The sequence below is a fragment of the Salmo trutta genome, chromosome 27 (genome assembly GCF_901001165.1).
Source record: "Salmo trutta chromosome 27, fSalTru1.1, whole genome shotgun sequence".
Classification (NCBI taxonomy): Eukaryota; Metazoa; Chordata; class Actinopteri; order Salmoniformes; family Salmonidae; genus Salmo; species Salmo trutta.
This window is the reverse complement of record NC_042983.1, coordinates 1,493,452-1,518,571: the sequence shown is the minus strand read 5'-3', so window position 1 is coordinate 1,518,571 and position 25,120 is coordinate 1,493,452. Positions and strand designations below refer to the sequence as shown.

The 25,120-nt window shown below is 42.5% G+C and overlaps 1 protein-coding gene across 2 annotated transcripts in view; it reads left to right on the top strand.

Annotated features, from left to right (window-relative positions):
* Window positions 1–17,517: 17,517 nt before the first annotated feature.
* Window positions 17,518–25,120, top strand: part of LOC115164107 (heparan sulfate glucosamine 3-O-sulfotransferase 1) — a 22,366-nt gene continuing 14,763 nt past the window's right edge. Inside the window, exon 1 of one of the 2 annotated variants that reach the window (XM_029716236.1) lies at window positions 17,518–17,853. The gene's annotated coding sequence lies outside the window, so the exon portion shown is untranslated. Of the gene's footprint in view, window positions 17,854–18,917; window positions 18,950–25,120 lie in introns of those variants that run through there. The other variant, XM_029716237.1, reaches the window with a different exon arrangement.

Below are 25,120 nucleotides of genomic sequence, written 5' to 3'. Positions count from 1 at the left end.
CCTTGCGGGCGCTGCAGGATTTCAGTCCTTCACGGCGTAGTGTGTTACCAATTGTTTTCTTGGTTACTATGGTCCCAGCTGCCTTGAGATCATTGACAAGATCCTCCCGTATAGTTCTGGGCTGATTCCTCACCGTTCTCATGATCAGGTGAGGTGAGGTGAGATCTTGCATGGAGCCCCAGGCCGAGGGAGATTGACAGTTCTTTTGTGTTTCTTCCATTTGCGAATAATCGCACCAAATGTAGTCACCTTCTCACCAAGCTGCTTGGCGATGGTCTTGTAGCCCATTCCAGCCTTGTGTAGGTCTACAATCCTGTCCCTGACATCCTTGGAGAGCTCTTTGGTCTTGGCCATGGTGGAGAGTTTGGAATCTGATCGATTGATTGCTTCTGTGGACAGGTGTCTTATATACAGGTAACAAAATGAGATTAGGAGCACTCCCTTTAAGATTAATTAGGGGGAGTAGGGGAGAAAAAGGACATGAGAAAAAGTTAACCTCTTACATCTAGATGTTCCGCTAGCGGAACACCACTCCAATATCCAATGATAGGGCGTGGCGCGAATTACAAACACCTCAGAAATCCAAAAACGTACATTTTTCAAACATATGACTATTTTACACCATTTTAAATACAAGACTCTCCTTTATCTAACCACATTGTCCGATTTTAAAAAGGCTTTACAACGAAAGCAAAACATTAGATTATGTCAGGAGAGTACCCAGCCAGAAATAATCACACACCCATTTTTCAAGCTAACATATGTCACAAAAACCAAAACCACAGCTAAATGCAGCACTAACCTTTTATGATCTTCATCAGATGACACTCCTAGGACATTATGTTATACAATACATGCATGTTTTGTTCAATCAAGTTCATATTTATATCAAAAACCAGCTTTTTACATTAGCATGTGACGTTCAGAACTAGCATACCCACCGGAAACTTCCGGTGAATTTACTAAATTACTCACGATAAACGTTCACAAAAAACATAATTATTTTAAGAATTATAGATACAGAACTCCTTTATGCAATCGCGGTGTCAGATTTTAAAATAGCTTTTCGGTGAAAGCACATTTTGCAATATTCTGAGTAGATAGCCCGGCCATCATGGCTAGCTATTTATAAGAAAAATTGGATTACCTTTGCTGTTCTTCGTCAGAATGCACTCCCAGGACTTCTAGTTTACACCCAATGTTGTTTTGGTTCGAAATAATCCATAGTTATATCCAAATAGCGCTGTTTTGTTCTTGCGTTCAAGACACTATCCGAAGGGTGACGCGCCGGCGCGTATCGTGACAAAAATTTTCAAAATATTCCATTACCGTACTTCGAAGCATGTCAAACGCTGTTTAAAATAAATTTTTATGCGATTTTCTCGTAAAATAGCGATAATATTCCGACCGGGAGACGTCGTTTTCGTTCAAAGACTGAAAATGTAAAATGGACTCTTCACGTGCACCCGTTTCATTGTTCTCAGATCGACCACTATCCAAATGCGCTACTGTTTTTCAGCCAGGGACTGCAGAGTCATCATTCGCCATTCTGGCGCCTTCTGAGAGCCTATGGGAGCCTTAGAAAATGTCACGTTACAGCAGAGATCCTCTATTTTCCATAAAGAGGCTATAGAAGGACAAGAAATGGTCAGAGAGGGCACTTCCTGTATGCAATCTTCTCAGGTTTTGGCCTGCCATATGAGTTCTGTTATACTCACAGACACCATTCAAACAGTTTTAGAAACTTTAGGGTGTTTTCTATCCAAATGAAACAATTATATGCATATTCTAGTTTCTGGGCAGGAGTAATAACCAGATTAAATCGGGTACGTTTTTTATCCGGCCGTGAAAATACTGCCCCCTATCCTAAACAGGTTTTAATGTACTTTATAGTTAATGAATTGTCTCTATGATGTACAAACACATCTGTCCAAGGGTAGCAAAACAGAATTGGCTTTACCATGTTTGAAATATCTAACTTAAGCATTTCCTAATTAGAAGTTAGAACAATCACAATTATGCCAAACTCTAAAAGGTTATTGACTCGTGGGCTGAGTCTGCCAACTGACTTTGCCGACCCCCCAGATCCCTTGATGACACAGTGATAATCCACTAGTTTGGAAACGAGAGAAAAGATGCATCCGAAATATCACCTTATTAAACGTGATAACCCTCGTAAGGCTGCAGGCCCAGACGGCATACCTAGCCGTGTCCTCAGAGCATGCGCAGACCAGCTGGCTGGTGTGCTCACGGTCATATTCAATCTCTCCCTATCCCAGTCTGCTGTCCCCACATGCTTCAAGATGGCCAACATCTTGGTAATGGAAGTAAATGACTATCGCCCAGTAGCACTCACTTCTGTCATCATGAAGTGATTTGAGAGACTAGTCAAGGATCATATAATCTCCACCTTACCTGTCACCCTAGACCCACTTCAATTTGCTTACCGCCCCAATGGGTCCACAAACAATGCAATCGCCATCACACTGCACACTGCCCTATCCCATCTGTGTGTGTAAGAATGATGCTCATTGACTATAGCTCAGCATTCAACACCATAGTACCCTCCAAGTTCATCATTAAGCTCGAGGCCCTGGGTTTGAACCCCGCCCGCTGCAATTGGGTCCTGGACTTTCTGACGGGCCGCCCCCAGGTGGTGAAGGTCGGAAACAACACCTCTAGTTTGCTGATCCTCAACACTGGGGCCCCACAAGGGTGCATGCCCAGCCCCCTCCTGTACTCCCTGTTCACCCATGACTGCGTGGCCAAGCACGCCTACAACTCAATCACCAAGTTTGCAGACGACACAACAGTAGTAGGCTTGATTACCAACAACGATGAGACAGCCTACAGGGAGGAGGTGAGGGCTCTGGGAGTGTGGTGTCAGGAAAATAACCTCTCACTCAACATCAACAAAACAAAGGAGATGATCGTGGACTTCAGGAAACAGCAGAGGGAGAACTCCCCTATCCACATCGGTTGGACAGCAGTGGAGAAAGTGGAACGTTTTAAGTTCCTCGGCATACACGTCACTAACAAACTGAAATGGTCCACCCACACAGATAGTGTGGTGAAGAAGGCACAACAGCGCCTCTTCAACCTCAGGTGTCTGAAGAAATGTGGCTTGTCACCTAAAACTCTCACAAACCTTTACAGATGCGCAATTGAGAGCATCCTGTCCAGCTGTATCACTGCCTTGTACGGCAACTGCACCACACACAACCGCAGGGCTCTCCAGAGGGTGGTACGGTCTGCACAATGCATCACCGGGGGCAAACTACCTGCCCTCCAGGACACCTACAGCACCTGATGTCACAGGAAGGCCAAAAAGATCATCAAGGACAGCTGCCTGTTCACCCCGCTATCATTCAGAAGGCGAGGTCAGTACAAGTACATCAAAGCTGGGACCGAGAGACTGAAAGACAGCTTCTATCTCATGGTCATCAGACTGTTAAATTGCCATCACTAGCACAGAGAGGATGCTGCCTATATACACATGAAATCATTGGCCACTTTAATAATGTCATTGTAATAATGTTTACACATCTTGCATTATTCATCTCATATGTATATACTGTATTCTATACTATTCTACTGTATCTTAGTCTATACTGCTCTGACATTGCTCATCCATATATTTATATATTCTTAATTCCATTCCTTAGATGTGTGTATGTTGTGAAATTGTTAGATATTACTTGTTAGATTTTGCTGCACTGTCAGAACTAGAAGCACAAGCAATAACATTTGCTAAACATGTGTATGTGTCCAATAAAATTTGATTTGTATGTTGCATACATTTTATAAATGTTGTAGATGCAAATGTGAATGGCCTGGCAACACAAGGCAGGGCAACACCACTACTAATTGTATCACAAGAGGGGCATGAGTGCTATGTGGTGGTACCCCTGAGGCACGGTGTTGACCCAAACCTGCCCTGTGACATCAGCTGGCCACAGCTTTCTATCCACGCATTCTATCCGGCCATAGCAGGTATACACACACAACACAAGTTCGAATGCTTTCCACATTGAAATATATCATAGAAGGACCATAATCCAGAGGTTAAATGTACAATGTAAGGCTTAGAAATATGTGTATCTGTCTGTAGTGTCCTGGCTAGGCTGATTGCTGTGACGGACCATGTGTGTGACCGTGGAGATATGGGGTGAGTCCGCTGTACTCAGCTGTAGAGAGTGATAGCCAGTATGTGGAGCTGCTGTTGATAGAGGGCTTTAGGCCAGATGCCCAGGACTGCAGCTCCATCTTTAAACAATGGGACCCCACATCACCGCTCGCCTACACCCTCTAAATCGGGACCCCCTAATCTTGAGGTAGCCTGCATACTCACATACACACAAACAAACAACTATGCATTGCCCCTAACCCTTAGTCAGCCCTGCACATACTCACACACACTCACCGTTATGCATTGCCACACAGCCTGGCCTAATTTCTTCTCTCAGTGATTCATCCCGGTTGTTGGTAGTTGCACGGCAACTTTTATGGAGGGGATATGGTCCTATATTCTGGCCAACTGTGCAATAGAGGCGCTGAAGAACATCCTCCAACACAGGGGCATGCCTTGACTAGAGCAGCCGAACAGGAGCATCTCCAGCCCAGAGCAGCCAAATAAGAGCACGCTAACTCGAGAGGAGTTGCGTGAACTGTTGTGTGAGGCACTCAGTGGGGTGATCTGCGCCTCCTACTGGCTACCCCCACTACTCCAGGCAGGACTGGAGCCCCCCCTACTTCTGCATCCCACATCTAACATGTAAGACACACACACAGACAGACTCTCATTAAGGTGCTGCTGTTTTTTGATAATGCTTAAATACATGTATTGTGTATGAATAGCATTTAGGCACTCACCTGCAGGACCACTCAATATTGTTTATGCTCCAGGCTGGTGGAGGCAAACAGTCTGCTAATACTGATTGTTCTGTTGTGTGTGTGACTGTTCCGTTCTGTGTTACGTTGTGTGTGTGGTTGGTGTATTCTGTAGTGTGTGATTGGTCCGTTCTGTGTTCTGTTCTGTTCTGTTGTGTGTGTGTGTGTGGGATACGTTCTGTTGTGTGTGATTGGTTCCAGGCTGGCTAACGTAGACAGCCATGTGCTGAATTACTTGGAGTTTGTGAATTGGTTGACTCCGTCCCGCCCTCATAAGAACGTACTAGAACAGCGAAAGAAGCAGAATTATTTGAGACCACACGTACACCTTGGTAAGAGTTAGACACACACTGTGACAAACACACACGCAATCACACATTTTTTCATTTATTATTCATGTCACGTGTGCTCCCTCTCCGGCCTCTAGGTCACCAGGCTGCTCGTTATGACGCACACCTGTCACCATCGTTACGCGCACCTGCGTGTCATCAGACTCACCTGGACTCCATCACTTCCCTGATTACCTTCCCTATATATGTCACTCCTTTTGGTTCCTTCCCCAGGCGTTATTGTTTCTGTTTCTGTGTCATGTCTGTGTGTTGTTCGTGTTTCTTGGTTTGTTTATTAAATTATGCACTCCCTGAACTTGCTTCCCAACTCCCAGCGCACTCGTTACAGTTCATAACGAAAAAGACATTACAGACAAAAGACTTTACAATTTACATACCTTTGAAAACAGGTTTGCTGTTCACTTGCGTTATATAAGATGGGAGTTCCATGCACTCATGGCTCTATATAATACTGTACTTTTCCTTGAATTTGTTCTCGAACCGGGGACTGTGAAAAGACCCCTGATGGCATGTCTGGTGGGGTAAGTGTATGTCAGTGCTGTGTGTAAGTTGACACATTGTTTCTTATAAAAGCAAGAAGTGACTCAGTCAGTCTTTCCTCAACTCTTAGGCAAGAGAGACTGGTATGCATAGTATTAATATTAGCCCTCTGATTACAATGAAGAGAAAGATGTGCCGCTCTGTTCTGGGCCAGCTGTTCTAGGTTTTTCTTTGCAGCATTTGACCATTTGACTGGACAATAATCAAGATAGGATAAAACTAGATCTGCAGGACTTACTTTACATTTCATTCAGCAGATGCTGTTGTTCAGAGTGACCTACAATAAGTGTATTCTAAGTAATAAATCAATGTATACCGCTACGTAAAAAGATGTAGCGGTATTGAAGGACCAAAAATTGGACAGAATCTTAATGTGGCCGTGGCCTAATGCTCTTTTGTTGATATTATGTGAATAATTTGGCTCTGTTTAGTACAGTCAGATGTCACTGAAAATACATATACTTTTTTGTATAATTGCTGTTTTGTTTGCATTTGATGCTTGTAAAAGGTCCAATGCAGCCGTTTTTAATCGCAATATCAAATAATTTCTGGGTAACAATTAAATACATTACTGTGATAATTGTTTACAATTTTTAATTAAAACAAACAAAAATAGCTCCGTAGCAAAGGGCAATATCTCAAGCATGAATTTTGCTAGGACTTATTGTGAGTGGTCTGAGTGGGGAGGGGAAAACAGAAAATTAGATTTGGAACTCTTATCTAATTTACCGCATGGTAAATTCAAAATAAGACCATTGTTGATTTAGATGCTTTCTTTCCTTATTAGGCTATTTTCTATTTAACCATGGTCTATATACTAGAAACTCATGGACATTAAGGTCAGAGATATAATAAATGAATACTATATATGAATAAAAAAATAGACAGTTATTAAAGTATTCATTATCAAAGTTATGATAGATTGCTATAGATTTTCTGTTAATTACCAAAATTACTGAAGATTCTGGTAACTTGCAACCCTATATATACATATAGCTCTGATACGATATATCCAAGGACATGCATGAAACATAATAAACACAATAAGTTGTCTCACTCTCTCCCTCCTTCATTCTTTTGAATGACTTTCTCTCCTGGAAGAGAGATGAAGAGAACATGCAGGGAAGAGGAGGGAGAGAGAGTGGTTGGATAGAGAAAGAAGGAGAGAGGTGGATAGGTGGAAAGCAGTGGAGACTCCTCCTCAGAGGAGGAAGAGGAGGACCATCATCCTCAGTGAATTTCATAACATTTTTAATTGTAAAACATTTAAAAATGTGTCATTTTTAGATAAAATTATACTAAATTTCATCACGTCACCAAATAATTGATTAAAACACTATTTTGCAAAAAGGTCTACAGTAGCCTCAACAGCACCATGGTAGGGTAGCACCATGGTGTAGCTGGAGGACAGCTAGCTTCTGTCCTCCTCTGGGTACATTGACTTTAATACAAAACCTAGGAGGCTCATGGTTCTCACCCCCTTCCATAGACTTAAACAGTAATTATGACAACTTCCAGAGGACGTCCTCCAGCCTATCAGTCCACCCAATCAAAGGATCGGAGAATTCATCTAGTACTGAAAGCATAAACTACAGCTAGCTAGCACTACAGTGTATAAAATGTGGTGAGTAATTGACTCAGAGAAAGACAATAGTTGAACAGTTTTGAACAAATTAATTTCTTTCAAAATGAAGGAGAAGCAAGAGAGAAAGAGAGAGAGAGAAAGATTGTCATTTTTTTTTGTTCCACTTACTTAGCTAGGAAATGCAGCTAGCTAGTTTAGCCTACAGAAACACCTTGCTCAAACAGAGGGTTGCTATGTTAACTAGCTGGTCATGACTTTTCTACACAACGCTGGAATTCTTCCTAGTCAAGGTAAGCTTTTGGTATTACTTATTTATTGCCACCCGGGCCCGCATGGGTTTGACTGCTTGACTGTACACTGTAACATTACCGCATGATTGTAGTGAGTTTGCTAACCTGTTAGTTCTATTAGCTATGCTGACTATGACATTACTTTAGCTAACAATGACAACGATGTAGGCTGTGTGTAGCAGTGTGGCTTGGAAAGGTTTTTCGCCTGGTCACATACAGCTGATGTGTTGTGAATTGAAGTCCACAAGCGAAGGGAAGATGTGAGAGGAGGAGAGCGCATAGATGTGACAAGGAATACAATGTGGCTGCTATGAAAGTGATCTGTGTTTACACGTGATCAGGGGTGTATTCATTTTGCCAATTCTGTTGAAAAACGTTTCTTACACGGAAACAAAACGGGGATAAACATACCTGAATTTGTCCAATAGAAACTCTCGTTTGCAACTGTTGGACTAATGATTACACCCTATATCAGCTAGGCAAGAGTGTGCAAAGCGGTACTGAATGTCATTGTCTGTCCATGTGTCACTGTCTGTTACCTCAAATTTGTCTCCAGACCTGTGTGCACCTACGTTGTAAACTTTTATTCATAGGCTAGGTTGTAGCAACCTCATGATGGGTATAGGGAAAATGTCAGTATCATGTAGTAGCCTAAACCTATACCTGTTACATTGATCTGGTTGAATGGAATATGAATGAGAGTCATCCAATATGCTGTAAGAGAAATAACGGCATGGTCATGAAAAACAAATCGTCCTCCCTCCTCTTAAACGGCACTGACCGCCATTGGTGGAGAGGCATTTTGAGTCAGTTCCCGGAGGGGGGCCAGTGAAAGCCAGGTCATGTTCATGGAAGATCATGGCTCTTTTTAAACATGGCTGAATTATGCCCTGGCTGTTCCTGGAGACGCATTTTAAAGGAGCATTGGGAGGCTTAAACCAAGGCCAACGACGATAAAAAAAGGTTAAATAAAAAAATAAGGGCTCTACGGTTTTGAGGTAATTCCACAAACAAACACACACACACACACACACAGATATACACATCGAGATACAAAAGCCTACACCCATAGACACAGTCTGAATGTTGTTTTGCCTCTTGTTGACCGTAGTAGAATAAATAACATTTATTAATAAAAAAATTCTAAACCACATGAAACCAACATAATCATTTCAGAAAACTTCAGTCATAAATGCAACAACAAAAAAATCTGAAAACTGAGCAAGAGTTATTGGAATGTTAATAGAATGCCATAGAAAAAGGCTTTAACTACAACCATGCATGTTTGGGTGGTGGAGTCATTGCTATCCAGACAGCAGGCATAGCGTGTGGTTTGTGGTACAGTATGCTCTGTTACTGTAGGCTATGGCAGATGCCTGAATCAAACAACAATCTCCTCCGGCCACAGGGGAATAAACAATCACTGGAAAGAGGAGAGGAGGGACCTACCTGGCAACGCTCTGATCCGGAAAACACACCTTGTGCATACACACACATACACATACACACACACACACACACACACACACACACACACACACACACACACACACACACACACACACACACACACACACACACACACACACACACACACAAGACACGCACACTTGCACAAACACACTCCCACACACACTCTATAGGGGTCCCTCAAGGAAAAAGCTAATTTGTTCGCCATGGCGACAGAGGAAGTGGAAAATAACTTCTTTAAGATCTGTGTTTATGAAGAATAAGCTTGTAAATAAATTGGAAAAAGCTACAATTATTGGGAAATTGGTATGTCCAGACTCCCCACTGAGTTCAGTGCTTGACAACAACTCTGGACACACACACACACACACACACACACACACACACACACACACACTCTAGAGGACAGTCGGTAATGGGGCGCGATCTTAACATCATCCTTTCATCATCATTACTGCCAAAAGAGACCAAGAGAAGATCTGCAGTCCCAGCTGACTCCTCACACACACACTCATGCACGCATACACACTTCCTCCCTCTCCCCATCTCTCTTTTCTTTCTCACTTTCTTTCAGGGAGTCTGTCTGGGATGGATCAGTACCAGTCTTGTGACCAGCTGTCTATTATCATTATCAGGCCAAGCCTCATCCTCATACTCAGCTGTCGGCCAGTCTGGCTGGCTGATTGGACTGTGGATCATTAGGTGCCATTTCATCTTGGCCCATTGGTTAGTTAATGATTCCAGAACCATCCTCAGGGAAATACAGGCCACTTGGTTGGGTGTCTGTCAGCAACTCTGTCTGTGTACACACATGGATAGTGACATCAGCAACTTCTGTGTACACACTGTGGATTTAGCTCATTTTAATTAATGAACATAAAACTTAAAGCCTCACTCTGCGATAGGCTACTTACAGCCGTTTTCAAACCAAGCGGTAGGACTGTCGTATTGTTGTTTTTTCGAATCCTGAATTGTCTCTTTAAAGGGATATTTTACCCAGATTTTGAATGTCGCCAGTCGTTTATCTGACTACTTAGCTTGGATGTGGTCTGTACAGCAGGACACTGATCACTTCCTTCACGAAGGTGGAGTAGAGGGGATGATAGCCATTACTGCATTAAGAGAAGAATTAAGTCTGAGCTGCTAACCTCAATATACTAATAATCAATGTGGAAGAGGGAGGATATCCATGTCATTTACTCAAGCCTCTTACTGCTGCTGAGGTAAACGACAACAAAAGCAGCATCCTGTGTTTGAACTCAAATCTGCAACCATCAGAGTAGGTTTAAAGATCGGAAACACACACACACACACACACACACACACACACACACACACACACACACACACACACACACACACACACACACACTCATACTCGCACAGTGTCACACACACACACAGTTTTTCCTTACCAGCAAAGGTTTGCATTTTAAAGACACGCTTTTATCTTGAAAAGGACATTGGATGGAAAAGTGGCCTCAACCCCAGTGGCACATCATAAATGCTTTCCAGCTTATACTGTAAATAAGGCTGTGTAAGGTAACGTAAAATATAAAAACAACCACAAGGAACAAATCGGTAGTTGACCCCTTTGTTGTTCAAGATTTTTCATTAAGTGTATGCTATTATTCTAGGTGACTTGTTGTGTTGTTCTACAACAGAATACAATTAATGTGAGATCTCTCCTTTTCTCCTCTATCTCCACCTTGCTCCACTGGCTCTTATGAGCATCACAGTGGTGCTCTCACAGGCCTGGGGCTCCAGCCACAACACACCAGATAGACCGAGAGAGAGAGAGAGAGAGAGAGAGAGAGAGAGAGAGAAAGGGAGTGTGTGTGTGTGTGTGTGTGTGTGTGTGTGTGTGTGTGTGTGTGTGTGTGTGTGTGTGTGTGTGTGTGTGTGTGTGTGTGTGTGTACGGTACATTGAGACCTCGGGTTCTGTCTGTGTGATTGTGGTCTGTGTAATTGTTACCCACCCTGACAAACTCAGACCTTGTGAAAATACTTTTCCTGCCAACAATTGCTTTTCCTCTCCTGAGTCACATGGCAGGTAATTAGTTTGACTCCCAATCCACACAGACATCCGCAAACACATACACACACCTTCTTACATCACCTGGCTGGCCACATGCAGTACACACACACCAGAGGAGGCTGGTGGGAGGAGCTATGGGAGTACAGGTTCATTGTAATGGCTGGAATGGAATCAATGGAACGGAGTCAAAAGTGGTTTCCATATGTTTGATGTGCTTGATATTGTTCCATGTACAGTGGGAAGAAAAGGTATGTGAACCCTTTAGAATTACCTGGATTTCTGCATAAATTGGTCATAAAATGTTATCTGCCACAACAAATAGACAAACACACTCTGCTTAAACTAATAACACACAACAATTCTAAGTTTTCATGTCTTTATTGTACACACCGTGTAAACTTTCACAGTGCAGGCTGGGAAAAGTATGTGAACCCTTGGATTTAATAACTGGTTGACCCTCCTTTGGCAGCAATAATCTCAACCAAACATATTCTGAAGTTGCGGATCAGACCTGCACAACGGTCAGTTCAGCAATTTCTTGGGATGTTTGGTGTGAACTGCTAACTTGAGGTCATACCACAGCATCTCAATCGGGTTGAGGTCAGGACTCTGACTGGGCCATTTTCTTCTGTTGAAGCCATTCTGTTGTTGATTTACTTCTGTGTTTTGGGTCGTTGTCCTATTGCATCACCCAACTTCTGTTGAGCTTCAATTGGCGGACAGATAGCCTTACATTCTCCTGCAAAATATCTTGATAAACTTGGGAATTCATTCTTCCGTTGATGATAGCAAGCTGTCCAGGCCCCGAGGCAGCAAAGCAGCTCCAAACCATGATGCTCCCTTCACCATACTTTACAGTTGGGATGAGGTTTTGATGTTGGTGTGCTGTGCCTTTTTTCTCCACACAGTGTTGTGTGTTTCTTCCAAACAACTCATCTTCAGTTTCATTTGTCCACATAATATTTTGCCAGTAGCGCTGTGGAACATCCAGATGCTCTTTTGCAAACTTCAGATGTGCAGAAGTGTTTTTTTTTTGGACAGCAGTGGCTTCTTCCGTGGTGTCCTCTAAACAATTCTTGTTTAGTGTTTTACGTATCGTAGACTCGTCAACAGAGATGTTAGCATGTTCCAGAGATTTCTGTAAGTCTTTAGCTGACACTCTAGGATTCTTCTTAACCTAATTGAGCATTCTGCTCTGTGCTCTTGCAGTCATCTTTGCAGAACGGCCACGCCTAGTGAGAGTAGCAACAGGTTACAGGTGAATGAAAATTCTAATTGTTGTATACCCCAACTCTGGCTGGATTCCAATAGGAATTACACATCACTTTGCAAGCCATCATAATGTGACTTGCAGGCCTGAAAACCTTGTACTAGAGTAGAACTAGGGCTTTAAAATAATTGTTGTATTCTGTTAAATAATTACAATTTCATTATATATTAGCTTAGGATCTTACTTGGTGAAGGCCACAGGAATGAAAATGGATGAATGCAACATTCATATCTCTGACACTGTAACACTGAAAAATGCTATAGACACTGGACCAGTGTCCAATTTAACTCTGTCAGTAGCTAGGTTTCCATCAAACTGACTTTTTACGAATAAAATATTGTGCGTGATGACGTAGTGCACACAAAAATAACTTTTGCCGTTAAATTCCCATGTAACGAATGCAAAATACAAGTTATATGGGTTTCCATCTCATTTTCAACTCTACTGATGGTTTTGTCACAAAAACAGTTGCATTATATAGCAAATGTGCCCACTCTGGCAAATGTGCTTTAGCCAACAGGTCTCAGATACAGTACGGGTAGGTTACCTACACTATGCCATTATTATGGATAAGAGCGATATTATTTGCATTTGTCAAACGGCAGCCAAGCATCAAATCATCATTTCACCAGAATAAGAGCCTCGATATTTATTGGAAAGGAGCATCAAGCTCCTTGCACATTTACCACCCTGTGAGGTTCATCATAATTTATATAATCTGTAGCCTAATAAACTGCATGCTTTCCAGAGTCGTAGTGGGAGGACCACACAACATATCATCGCGTGACTCCAAGTTTACTTCGATATGATGGTTATTATATCAATATTTGTGCATAAAGGGGTTTTCACTGACATTTCTTGCATAACTCATTTCAAAGACATAAAAAGAAAACACCATGTCGAATGAAGAAATTGTCTGTCGGCATTTATAAAATTGTACCGGCATTCCGTGTTTCCATCAGCCTGGTCGTGACTTCTTTCATGTGTCAGGTAATTCATCCACATGAAATGGTTGGATGGGAACGTGGTTAGTGTTGAGTTAACACTGGAGAATTTGCTGTGCACCACCAACCCTTTTTTCCAGCAACCCTTCACATATGGTTTCCTCCCAGCTCATTACCTCCATTGGAACATACTCAAAGACAGAGGTCCAAACAAGTGCTTTGGCTTGAAGTTCAAACAACTAACTTGATGCAATCACACAGGCCTTAGCCCCATAGGAGCCCATCTCCATGGTGACAGGTGGGTCCTCACTTACTTCCTGGGCACATTCACAAACAGGGAGACACAAAAACACCACGGCCTGTATTCATAAAGCGGCTCAGAGGAGTAGGAGTGCTGATCTAGGATCAGGTCCCCCATGACCATATCATCTTATTCATTATTATCTGAAAGGCAAAACTGATCCTAGATCAGCCCTCCTACTCTGAGATGCTTTATGAACACAGGCCATTGAGGGAAAGCAGGAGTTCACCCACCCCATCTGGCAGTGGTTACCTAATTACACAGAAATATATTTACTAGAACAGACATTCCCATTTAAGTCAATGTTCTGTAATTCTGTTTCTATGCCTAATTAGGGACTCTTTTTTAGTTTGGCTCAGCGGCCGCAACTACACAACGCATCAATAGCTAATGAACTTACTTTGGTCACCTTTGAATTCTAAAAAGAACCATAGATGATTCTAAAGAGAACCATATGCCATAGAACTAAGAGACTCCCAACTAGGAGCGGTGCTGCTGTAAGACTGGGCCAAACTCTCTTTGACCAAATGTTCCCAGAGTGGGTTTTGTCTTGTGTTTTTGACTGTTGAATGATCTCATTTCTGATTGAAGAAGAGAAAAAGATCATTAGTGCATTCGTACTCCGAGGAGAGAAAATGCTAAGAGTGTAAAGAGAGAAAAAGAGTCCAGGGGCCGTATTCATAAAGGGTCTCAGAGTAGGAGTGCTGATCTAGGTTCAGGCACTGAATGAAACAATGAGTGCTTTTAAAATTACTTCTAAATAGTTGCTGAATGGTTGCTTTTCCCTCTCTCCACATCTACTCATTTCTTGTCTACTCTAGTCGTAAAACATACCAGCCAAAGTCAACAAAACAATCTTCATAATTCGCACATCCAACTTCTCATCATTGGTTAACAGCAGCTGGGTGCTGCTACATGGATGGTGGATGAGGTAAATGGCAATGTAAAGCACTTTGGGACCCAGTGAAAAGGCGCTATATAAATGCACGCCATAACAGCCAAATGCAGCCCATAATTAAATGAGGTCTACATTTCATAGTCATGAAGGTTATTTTTATTGGAGGAGGCAATAGAGAAACCGAGTGAAGCGAGACTTCAGGGTGGAGAAGCAACTTAACAACTATAGCACCTATTCTACTGTCTGACAGTGTGCCATTACTACAGATGTTTTTATAGCACACACACACACGCACAGACGCATGTACGCACACACACACACCTACACACAAACAGCAGGTTGTAAATTAGAGCGCTTCTTGTAGTGGTTGTGTGTCGTGCTTTGTTGTTGTTGAGGGGTTTGCTTCCTGTCTTGCATTATTCATTCCTGATGTTCACAGTTGACTTGTCTTTCACATTATTTTGGTAGACCATCTTTAGATGCTCTACAGGCTATCAGTAACATTTCAACTAACTATCTAACCCTAACCTTAACCTTTATTCTAACCCTAAACTTAACCCTAACCTTAACCCTTATTCTAAACCTTACCCTAAACGTAGCCTTAGCAAGCAGTTGCATATCAACAGACAGTTTGTTGATAGTATGAAAATCCAGGCTATCCAAATAAAGTGTTACCAAAAATAAAGAGGCGTGCATGTGAAAAAGTGTTTATCATGAAGAAGATAAAAAAAAGAAGGGAGGAGGAGGAGGGGGGAGGAGGAGAGGGAGGGCCGCGGGGAGAGAGCGGAAGGAGATAAGCGAAGAAGTGCCTGGGAAGAGAGAGGTAGACTTCAGACCCAGATACAGTCTGATAAGGAGACAAAGAGGAAGAGAAAAGTTGGGGGCCTTCGTGGAAACTGGGCTCAGAGCTCTAGGTAGCTGGAGCATCGGAAGGAGATGAAGAGTGGCGGGTGAGATGATGAGCTAACAAGGAAAGAAGGGAGGGAGGAGTGGGTGATGAGACGAATGAGGGAGAGAGGGAAAGGGGAAGAGAACGAGGGGTGAGAGGGAGGAGTAGAGGGGTGGGGAGTGAATCCCAGGGGTCTAGAAGAAGAGAAGGAGCAGGGTTGCTCGGTGAAGTGCACCCCCCAAGGAGAACCTCGACAGTAGTGCAGCTTCTCATTTTTGGAAAAAAAATCCTGCATAAAATCCCTCCCTCTACATACCCCCCCCCACCCCACCAAAAAAACACAGCAGAGAGAGAGAGCGCAGAGACACAAATAGAGATTAATATAACTGTTGAAAAGGGCATATGCAGCAAATAAAGGGTGTGTGTGTATGTGGGGATTGGGGGAGGTGTGTGTGGGGGGGAGATTTTCTGAGATCTCTTTTGTTCGAGGCATGGTTCACATTAGGCAATGCTTCTTGTGAGTAGCAAACACATTTTGTGAGTGTTTTTTATAGGACAAGGCAGCTCTAACCAACATCTCCAATCTCGTCTCATTGATTGGACTCCAGGTTAGCTGACTCCAATTAGGTTTTGGAGAAGTCATTAGCCTAGGGTTTCACATACTTTTTCCAACCTACACTGTGAATGTTTAAATGATGTATTCAATATAGACAAAAAAAAACTATAATTTGTGTGTTATTAGTTTAAGCACACTATGTGTTTGTCTATTGTTGTGACGTAGATGAAGATCAGATCAAATTTGATGACCAATTTATGCAGAAATCCAGGTAATTCCAAAGGGTTCACATACTTTTTCTTGCCACTGTATTAGAAGAACAGATTATGGGGCTAAAGCTGAAGAGTGTAATCGGTCCAATGGAATGAGATCAAGAGATCCCTCCAATACACCTGTCTGGGAGTCTTATCCCAAAGGTCACTTGAGGATCTTAGTCTTATTCAATCGTCTTTCAGCCATGCATGTACTTTTAGATATTACTATGGTAATTTAACAAAGGCTTTCAGGCTTACAGTCAACATACAGTTTGTACAGTTTGTATGTTACCCAAATCAAACCCACAATTCTGTTGATAAAAGCACCATGCTCTAACCTGCAACCAAATCTGAACAATATTAGCGATGTTCACCTAGATTGTATGAATCCAATAAACTCATTCAGAACACGCATTCCTGACTAAAAGTTATAATCGATGCATTGATTGTCTGTGGAACTTTGAGCATTTTGATAAGTACATTGGTGATGTGTCTCGATCATTGGAAACTATTCTACAATAATTACTACCGCTAATACATTCCTTACAAAATCAAGGAAATTACACAAAGGCTAAGATGTGCTTGCCTTTCCCAAAGCTTTTAACGATCTTGATTGAGGAGAGAAAAAACCTTCAGAGCTTATTCATAAGTGCCACTAATTCCACTTTATGTCAAGTGATGCGCACAGTCTCTCAGCAATAAACTGAAAAGGTCAAAGATTTTTACTCAAAGTCTCATTCTCAAATAACTGTCTATATTGAATGGTATGAGAAATGGGAAGGTTGAAAAACCCACTAACATTTGTTTTCAAGTAAAATCAAACGCTGTTATATACTCAGCCTTCACCTTCAGATGTCTGGATACATCTTGAATGAGACACAAAGTTGAGGCTTTAAAGACACGTCATCAATTCCCAAGACATATCTTCACAGTAAGATGTCTCAAGATGTCTTCACAAATATGTCTAAGGACGTCTTAAGGCATGGTCATGGCTGGAAAGAAATCATAAAAATATGCATAGTGACAAAAAGGAGGGAAAGATTCAAATGTTAAGTCTTATGTCCATTCAAAGTGTTGGGGTGAAAGATTGACAGAGAAAGTATGTGAAAGACAAATAAATCAGAGAGAAGAATGGGAGAGAGGGGTTGATGGAGAGAGAGCAGGGGGCAGGTGGAAGAGGGAGGCGGGAGTAGGGATTTCCCTAAGGGGTCGATGTGTTTGTGCTCGCTTTGCTCTCTCTCTCTCTCTCTCTCTCTCAGTCAGTCGCTCTGACAATCAGCGGAATCACACTCAACACCACACTCACTCACTCTTTTTGAAACAGAGGCAGAGACACACACATCTCCTCAGTGTAACGCGGGGCAAGCACACCACAAACAGCAGAGAATAGGAAAGAGGAAGAAAAGGAAAGAAGGAAATAAAGGAGGAGAAAGGGAAAACATTGAATGGAGTTATCTAACACTTAGATTTTCTCAGAGGCTTTGAAAGGAGAACAGACACAGAGGAGTTGAGAGAAAAGGAAAAGAGGAGGAAGACAGCGGAAACCCTAGACACAGGTCCAGTGTCACAGTGACTCAGGTAAGACCTCTCTCTCTCTCTTATTTACACTCTGAATTTTTCACACACTTTTAATATTAAGATCCTTTGAAGTATAAAAGAAGATATATACAATACCGTTCAAATGTTTGGGGTCACTTAGAAATGTACTTGTTTTTGAAAGAAAAGCACATTTTTTGTCCATTAAAATAACATCAAATTGATCAGAAATACAGTGTAGACATTGTTAATGTTGTAATTGACTATTGTAACTGGAAACGGCAGATTTTTTCATGGAATATCTACATAGGCGTACAGAGGCCCATTATCAGCAACCATCACTCCTGTGTTCCAATGGCACATTGTGTTAGCTAATCCAAGTTTATAATTTTAAAAGGCTAATTGATAATTAAAAAAAACATTTTGCAATTATGTTAGCACAGCTGAAAACTGTTGTCCTGATTAAAGAAGCAATAAAACTGGCCTTCTTTAGACTAGTGGAATATCTGGAGCATCAGCATTTTTGGGTTCAATTACAGGCTCAAAATTGCCAGAAACAAAGCACTTTTTTCTGAAACTCGTCAGTGTATTCTTGTTCTGAGAAATTAAGGCTATTCCATGCGAGAAATTGACAAGAAACTGAAGATCTCGTACAACGCTGTGTACTACTCCCTTCACAGAACAGCACAAACTGGCGCTAACCAGAATAGAAGGAGGAGTGGGAGGCCCCGGTGCACAACTGAGCAAGAGGACAAGTACCTTATAGTATCTAGTTTGAGAAGCAAACGCCTCACAAGTCCTCAACTGGCAGCTTCATTAAAATAGTACCCGCAAAACACCAGTCTCAACGTCAACAGTGAAGAGGCGACTCCAGGATGCTGGCCTTCTAGGCAAACTTGGATTAGCTAACACAACGTGCCATTGGAACACAGGAGGGATGGTTGCTGATAATGGGCCTCTGTTCGCCTATGTAGATATTCCATAAAAAATCTGCCGTTTCTAGCTACAATAGTCATTTACAACATTAACAATGTCTACACTTTATCTCTGGTCAATTTGATATTATTTTAATGGACCAAAAATGTGCTTCTCTTTCAAATAACAAGGACATTTCTAAGTGACCTCAAACTTTTGAAAGGTAATGTATATACATATTTGATGTTTAATTTGGCCTTAATTGGCTATTCGTTTTATTTGGACTTATTTGGCTATTAGTCCATACAAACGCATTGAATAACAGATTCACTACATGGAACCATAGATAGTCCCCAAAAAGTTTGTTCTGAAGTGTCTGTTTAATACCAAAAATAAGTGGTTAAATACATGTAAAAAAAATATACATATATAAAAAATGTTTGCTGATCTTTATTATATCTCTCAGATATAGGAAAGATCAGGAAACATTTACAAATTATACATGTATTTAACCCCTTATTTTTGGCACTAAACAGTTTCCATGTAGTTTATAGTTCCATAAAATGTTTCAACTGGCATGTACGTGTTTGTGAGAGTCTCACCTTTCCACAGAGGGGTCATTTTAGTGTGTAGCCCAAACTGTTCGGACGCTACAGACAGAAGTTGGCAGATTGGCTGTACCGTCTTAAGACGAGTCCCAAGACGCTTGTGGCGGTCGTAGAGCAAAACGGAGAACACCATCGTGTTCGTGAGAGTCTCATCTTTTCATAGAAGGGTCATTAACCTTTCGGACGCTACATACGATTTTGTGAGAAAACCGGTTTCTGGGATGTCTCATGGTCTGGCAAACACCGCTTTAGGTCTGTCACCACAGATGCATAAGTGCGACATCGGCGGATGCGGTGGATTGAGATGCATCCAATGCAAAAAACCTGATATCAGTAGCTAAAACGGACAGATTGTTAGGTGGATTTTTTTATTATGCTAATTACATTACTGAAGGGGTCCGGACAACGACTCTAGGGGTTAGCCTAAATTCAATGACATGGTGACATTAATTGAAGTCGGTGGCCAGTGGGAGTGGTCTGTGAATGTCACTTTGTGTGTGTGTGTGCGTGTGCGTGCGCGCGTGCACGTGTGTGTGTGCGAGTGTGTGCGAGATATAGATGCTGGTAGAGAGAGGAAGAGGAAGAGAGAGAGAGAGTGAGAGAGGGGGGACAGATAGATGCTCACAGAGAGAGAGAGATTTATGATATGGTCTTTTAAGAAACAGCTAGTGGAGGACTTGTGGTATATGGATAAACAGGTAGTGGTGGACACACAGCATGTGTTGTGGGCTGCATATATTACACACCCATAGTGAATCACAACTCCAGCGTAGTATAAACCCCAACGGCCTCGGACTCTGAACATCATATTCATGATAGTCATATCCGTCATGTTGTAAGCCAACCTCTCTAACTAATCTGGCATGTGTGACAGTCACTGTACTAGTGGTAGTTCACAACTCCAGGGTCGTGAAAACCAACCACAACAGTCTGATTCAGTATGTGAATATTATGTTCTTGATCCTGTCATATCAATCATGTTGTGAGTAAGACGACCAACCTCTCGAACTCATTCAAGATTCATTGTAAATCAATTGCCAAAGTAGGGGGTTTTGTCATTCTCTTTTTATGCTAATTTAAAATGAGCTCACAAAATGTATATTTTCAGATTTCCCCTTCCCATTTCCAGCAAGCTTGAGGAAACCCCCAGCCACAGGAGTAAAAGTAAAACTAAGAAAAGAATGTTTGACCTTTGTAATGTTTGGAAAGTGTAGATGTGGTCAGAGAGATACGGAGGGAGCGATAAAGGGGGGGAGCAACGGGGAGGGGGAGTGATAGGGAGGGGGCGAGATAGAGTGGGTGAGAGACACGGTCAGAGTGAATAGAGCCTCTGTCTGAATCAGTCACTAACTGGGACAACAGCACCATGTGATGTGAGGAGTTGTGGCTTTATCTTTATCAAGACATCCTGGCTCATCAAAACGAAATCCCCACATGGCCAGGTCAAGAGTGCATTAGGACCGATTCAGGGTTAAACTTTTTACTATGCCATTATTTGTTTTAGCTGTCTTAGAAAGTCATGTAAAAAAAAGCACATAGTACTGTACTTTGAAAATAGTTATTTTTGTCATACAGAATGTGCTCTGGTGCACTGTACATTAAAACCTCTCTTCATTCAGACTGCACTCACCTCCTAAGCAGAGTCACAAAGGCACTGTTACATATTGATGAGGTTTACTGTACTCTGGCTTTGTCACACTGTGTCCTCAAGCTAACTGAGTCAATGCTCAGTCAGAAACTATGATGCATGTGTGGGAAAATTGATTGAACCCATATTGATAAAGCTGCAGTTGACATAGAGATATGGAAGCTATAGAGATGGCGTCAGGTAGCCTAGCGTTTAAGATCGTTGAAGAATCTCCTAATTGATCCTGTAAATCGCTCTGGATAAGAGCATCTGCTAAATGACAAAAATGTTTGAGAGGGACAATGAAGAGATAGGTGATGAGGGGGAGAGGTATAGAGATAAAGAAACAGAGAGAGAGTGAGAGAGATAAACATAAACGAGAGAGAGAGAGAGAGAGAGAGTTCATACTTACAGTATGCTTCAGTGGTTATAATTACATACATGACAGAGTCACCCAGCCTCCCTGTGCACTGGCCTGCACTGTATAAGGGGTCTCTGTCCGTCACTGTGTCACCTGGCCCTGTGAGTGTGTGAGTGCAGGCCAGGGCCAGGCTGTGTGGAAACTGTGTGTTTGGGCACATTAGGAGGCATTAGCAGGGGGAGCTTGCGAAGCAGCTGTGAATAATACATGGACATTATTTATGAGCAGAGAGCATGTCCTCTGGAGGGCAATGAGGCGCATGCTACGGCTACACACTCCAAAAGTTACAGTGGGAGGGGGGACAGGAAGTGTTTGTTTACTTTACATTCTAAATCGATAGAATCGACAATACCTTTCCCAGTCTATTTTCTCACCAGAAATAGCCAACTGTTGATAATGTTGAGGTCATCTAGCGGAGTGTTATTTAACTAAGTGAGTGTGTATTTAGCTGAGTGCTAACAGTGTGTGGGAAAGTTCATTATCTGGCAGTCATCCACCATGTCAGTCAGAGTTGGGGCAAAGATCCTCTCTCCTTACAGTACAGGTGCCACAAGTGCACAATGACCTCAGCTCATCATAGAAATGCACGCACGCACGCACACACACACACACACACACACACACACACACACACACACACACACACACACACACACACACACACACACACACACACACACACACACACACACACACACATCTTTGTGGAGACAGTCGGTGTTTGCTTGACCATCACACTCCAGTTGGTTTAAGGAGAGGTGACAGGACCACCCACTGACCACCAGATGGAGGGAGCAGGAGAGGTCCCACATTACACAGACACCAACAGACAGACGGACGGATGGACACACAGACTGTGTTTCTGGGGTTGGGCTAGGTCTGGCTCTTTGGGTCTGGGGTTAGCTCTTCGGGGTTGCTGGGCAGTGGTTAAGATCAAGTGGGATAAAGTGGGGCAGAGTCAGGACCTCAGGGAGCTCTGGGTTGGCTGTTTGGGTGGGCCTAGTCTGTGTGGTCATGAAGCCCCTGGGTAGGATTAGGGTCAGGGGAGTAGGGTAGTAGGGTGGAAGGGTGGAGGGTAAAGGGCATCGGAGAGGAAATGCCAATACAGGACTGGACTCTAAAGATCAAGTCCTTTAACACACCCACTGACTGAAAGAGCTTCCATGCTTTTGTGTCAATCAATCAAATCCAATCAATCCAATTTGTATCCTATTTATCAGTTTGTACAACTGTAAACTGTCTGTCCCCAAAAAACAAACCAAGGACACCAGACATTGACATTGGCAAATCTCTGTTGGGAAATACCGTACTACTGTAAATGGCATTGGTTTGACCTTGATGGTGAAAACACCACAGGAGGGGTTTAAGCTGAAAGCCCAAGGTGGGAGTGAGGGATGAGGGAGGGACTGAGGATGAGGGGGGGTTATCCATCGCTGTCTACACTCATTAATTTCCAGTCACAATGAGAGCCTGAGGACTTGGGGTATGGGGAGAGGAAGGGCGGAGAGGTAGGGTGAGAGGGTGGTGAGCAAGAGGGTGAGGAGGGCGATGAAGTCATTTAATAGTCTTAAGTGCTTGGTCAATCAAAACCCCCCTGCTAAAACCCTGATGTTCTAATGTTTCCACCTCCGCCCCCCTCGTCTCAGTGTGTGTGTGTGTGTGTGTGTGTGTGTGTGTGTGTGTCAGTCAGTCTGGAGAAGCACGGCGGCACACAGGCTATTAGATATGTCACAGAGAACCACTATGAGAATATGAGGGACAAAGAGAGAAGGACAGTGAGAGAGAAGGACAGAGAGAGAGAGAGAGAGAGAGAGAGAGAGAGAGAACGAAAGAAAGAGCCACCCTCTTCCCTTTTTGTCTCACCTGCCGAATCAACTAGCCCTGAAAATGGATGGCGCTGGAGCGTTGGGCCCATACCCGGCCGGGTATATTACTTCTACCAATCCTCTTTCTTTGTCTTTATCGGTTCTTCTCTCTCCCCCTCTCTTTCTTTCTCTCCATTTTAGTCTCATGGCCCCAGGTGAGAGGGTTACAAAGAATGATTTTAGGTCTCTCCTCATTCCTCTCCTTTTGCTCTCCACCCTACAGTACATTTTTTTATTTAACCAGGCAAGTCAGTTAAGAACAAATTCTTATTTACAATAACAGCCTACCGGGGAACAGTGGGTTAACTGCCTCGTTCAAAGGCAGAACGGCAGATTTTTACCTTGTCAGCTCAAGGATTTGATCCAGCAACCTTTCGATAACTGGCCCAACGTTCTAACCACTAGGCTACCTGCCGCCCTATTATCTTCTTTACTCTTTCTCTTTCTTTATTTCTCTCCCTCTCTCCTCCTGTCTTCATCTCTTCCGTATCCTCTTCTCATATTACATTTAGATAGGCAGAGTTCAGGACCCACATTGGTGGAAAAAGTACCCAATTGTCATACTTGAGTAAAAGTAAAGATACCTTAATAGAAAGTGAAAGTCACCCAGTAAAATACTACTTGAGTAAAAGTATTTGGTTTAAATATACTTAAGTATCAAAAGTAAATGTTATTGATAAAATATACTTAAGTATCAAAAGGACAAATTAAAGTATAAGTAATTTCACATTCCTTATATTATGCAAACCAGACGACACAATTGTATTTTTATTTATTTTATTTACAGATAGCCAGGGGCACACTCCAACACTCATAATTTACAAGTGAAGCCTTTGTGTTTAGTGGGTCGGCCAGATCAGCAGCAGTAGTGGTGACCAGAGATGTTCTCTTGATAAGTGTGTGAATTGGAGCATTTTCCTGTCCTGCTAAGCATTCGAAATGTAACGAGTACTTTTGAGTGTCAGGGAAAATGTATGGAGTAAAAAGTACATTACCTTCTTTTGGAATGTAGTGAAGTAAAAGTAAAAGTTGCAACAACTATAAATAGTAAAGTAAAGTACAGATACCCCAAAAAACTACTTAAGTAGTACCTTAGTGTTTTTACTTGAGTACTTTACACCACTGTTCACTGGCCCATAATGATATTGACCAGACAGACCTCCCCCACATGTCAACGTGCCCCCATTCCAAACACCCATATGCACATCCCCCAAACCACATACACACACCCTTGCTCATATACAGTACAGTACACACATACACACACACCCTGCCCACACACACAGATCCTAATTTACTCTGTCACAGACTCTCGGTGGACCCACACACAGACACACACAGACACACACAGACAGACACACACACACACACACACACACACACACACACACACACACACACACACACACACACACACACACACACACACACACAGACAGATCAGAATTGACTTTCTCTTGACAACAAACAGCCAGTGAAATGAGTGACTGTATTTTGGTACCAGGAGCTACACAAGATCCATCACGGCTTAATGAGAAAGAGGAGTAAAAGAGGAAGTGAGACAAATAGAGAAATAGAGAAGAGAGTAGCCCCCGTGTCCTGATTTCACTCCATCAGTGATCCACGTGTCAAACCTGGTTGTTTATATCCACAGTGATGTAATGTGCCAGATAGTGACAGCAGGCTGTCAGAGCTACAGTACGTTACTGTGTGAAAACCAACATATGTGCTACATTGGACTGTGAGCATGTAAACAAGGGTGTGTGTGTGAGGGGGGGGTTGTGTGTTTGAGTGTGTGCGCGCACACATGTGTGTGTATTGGTTGGCTGATATGTGGGTGAAGGGAGGTGCTTGTATGCATCTGTGTGCTCTA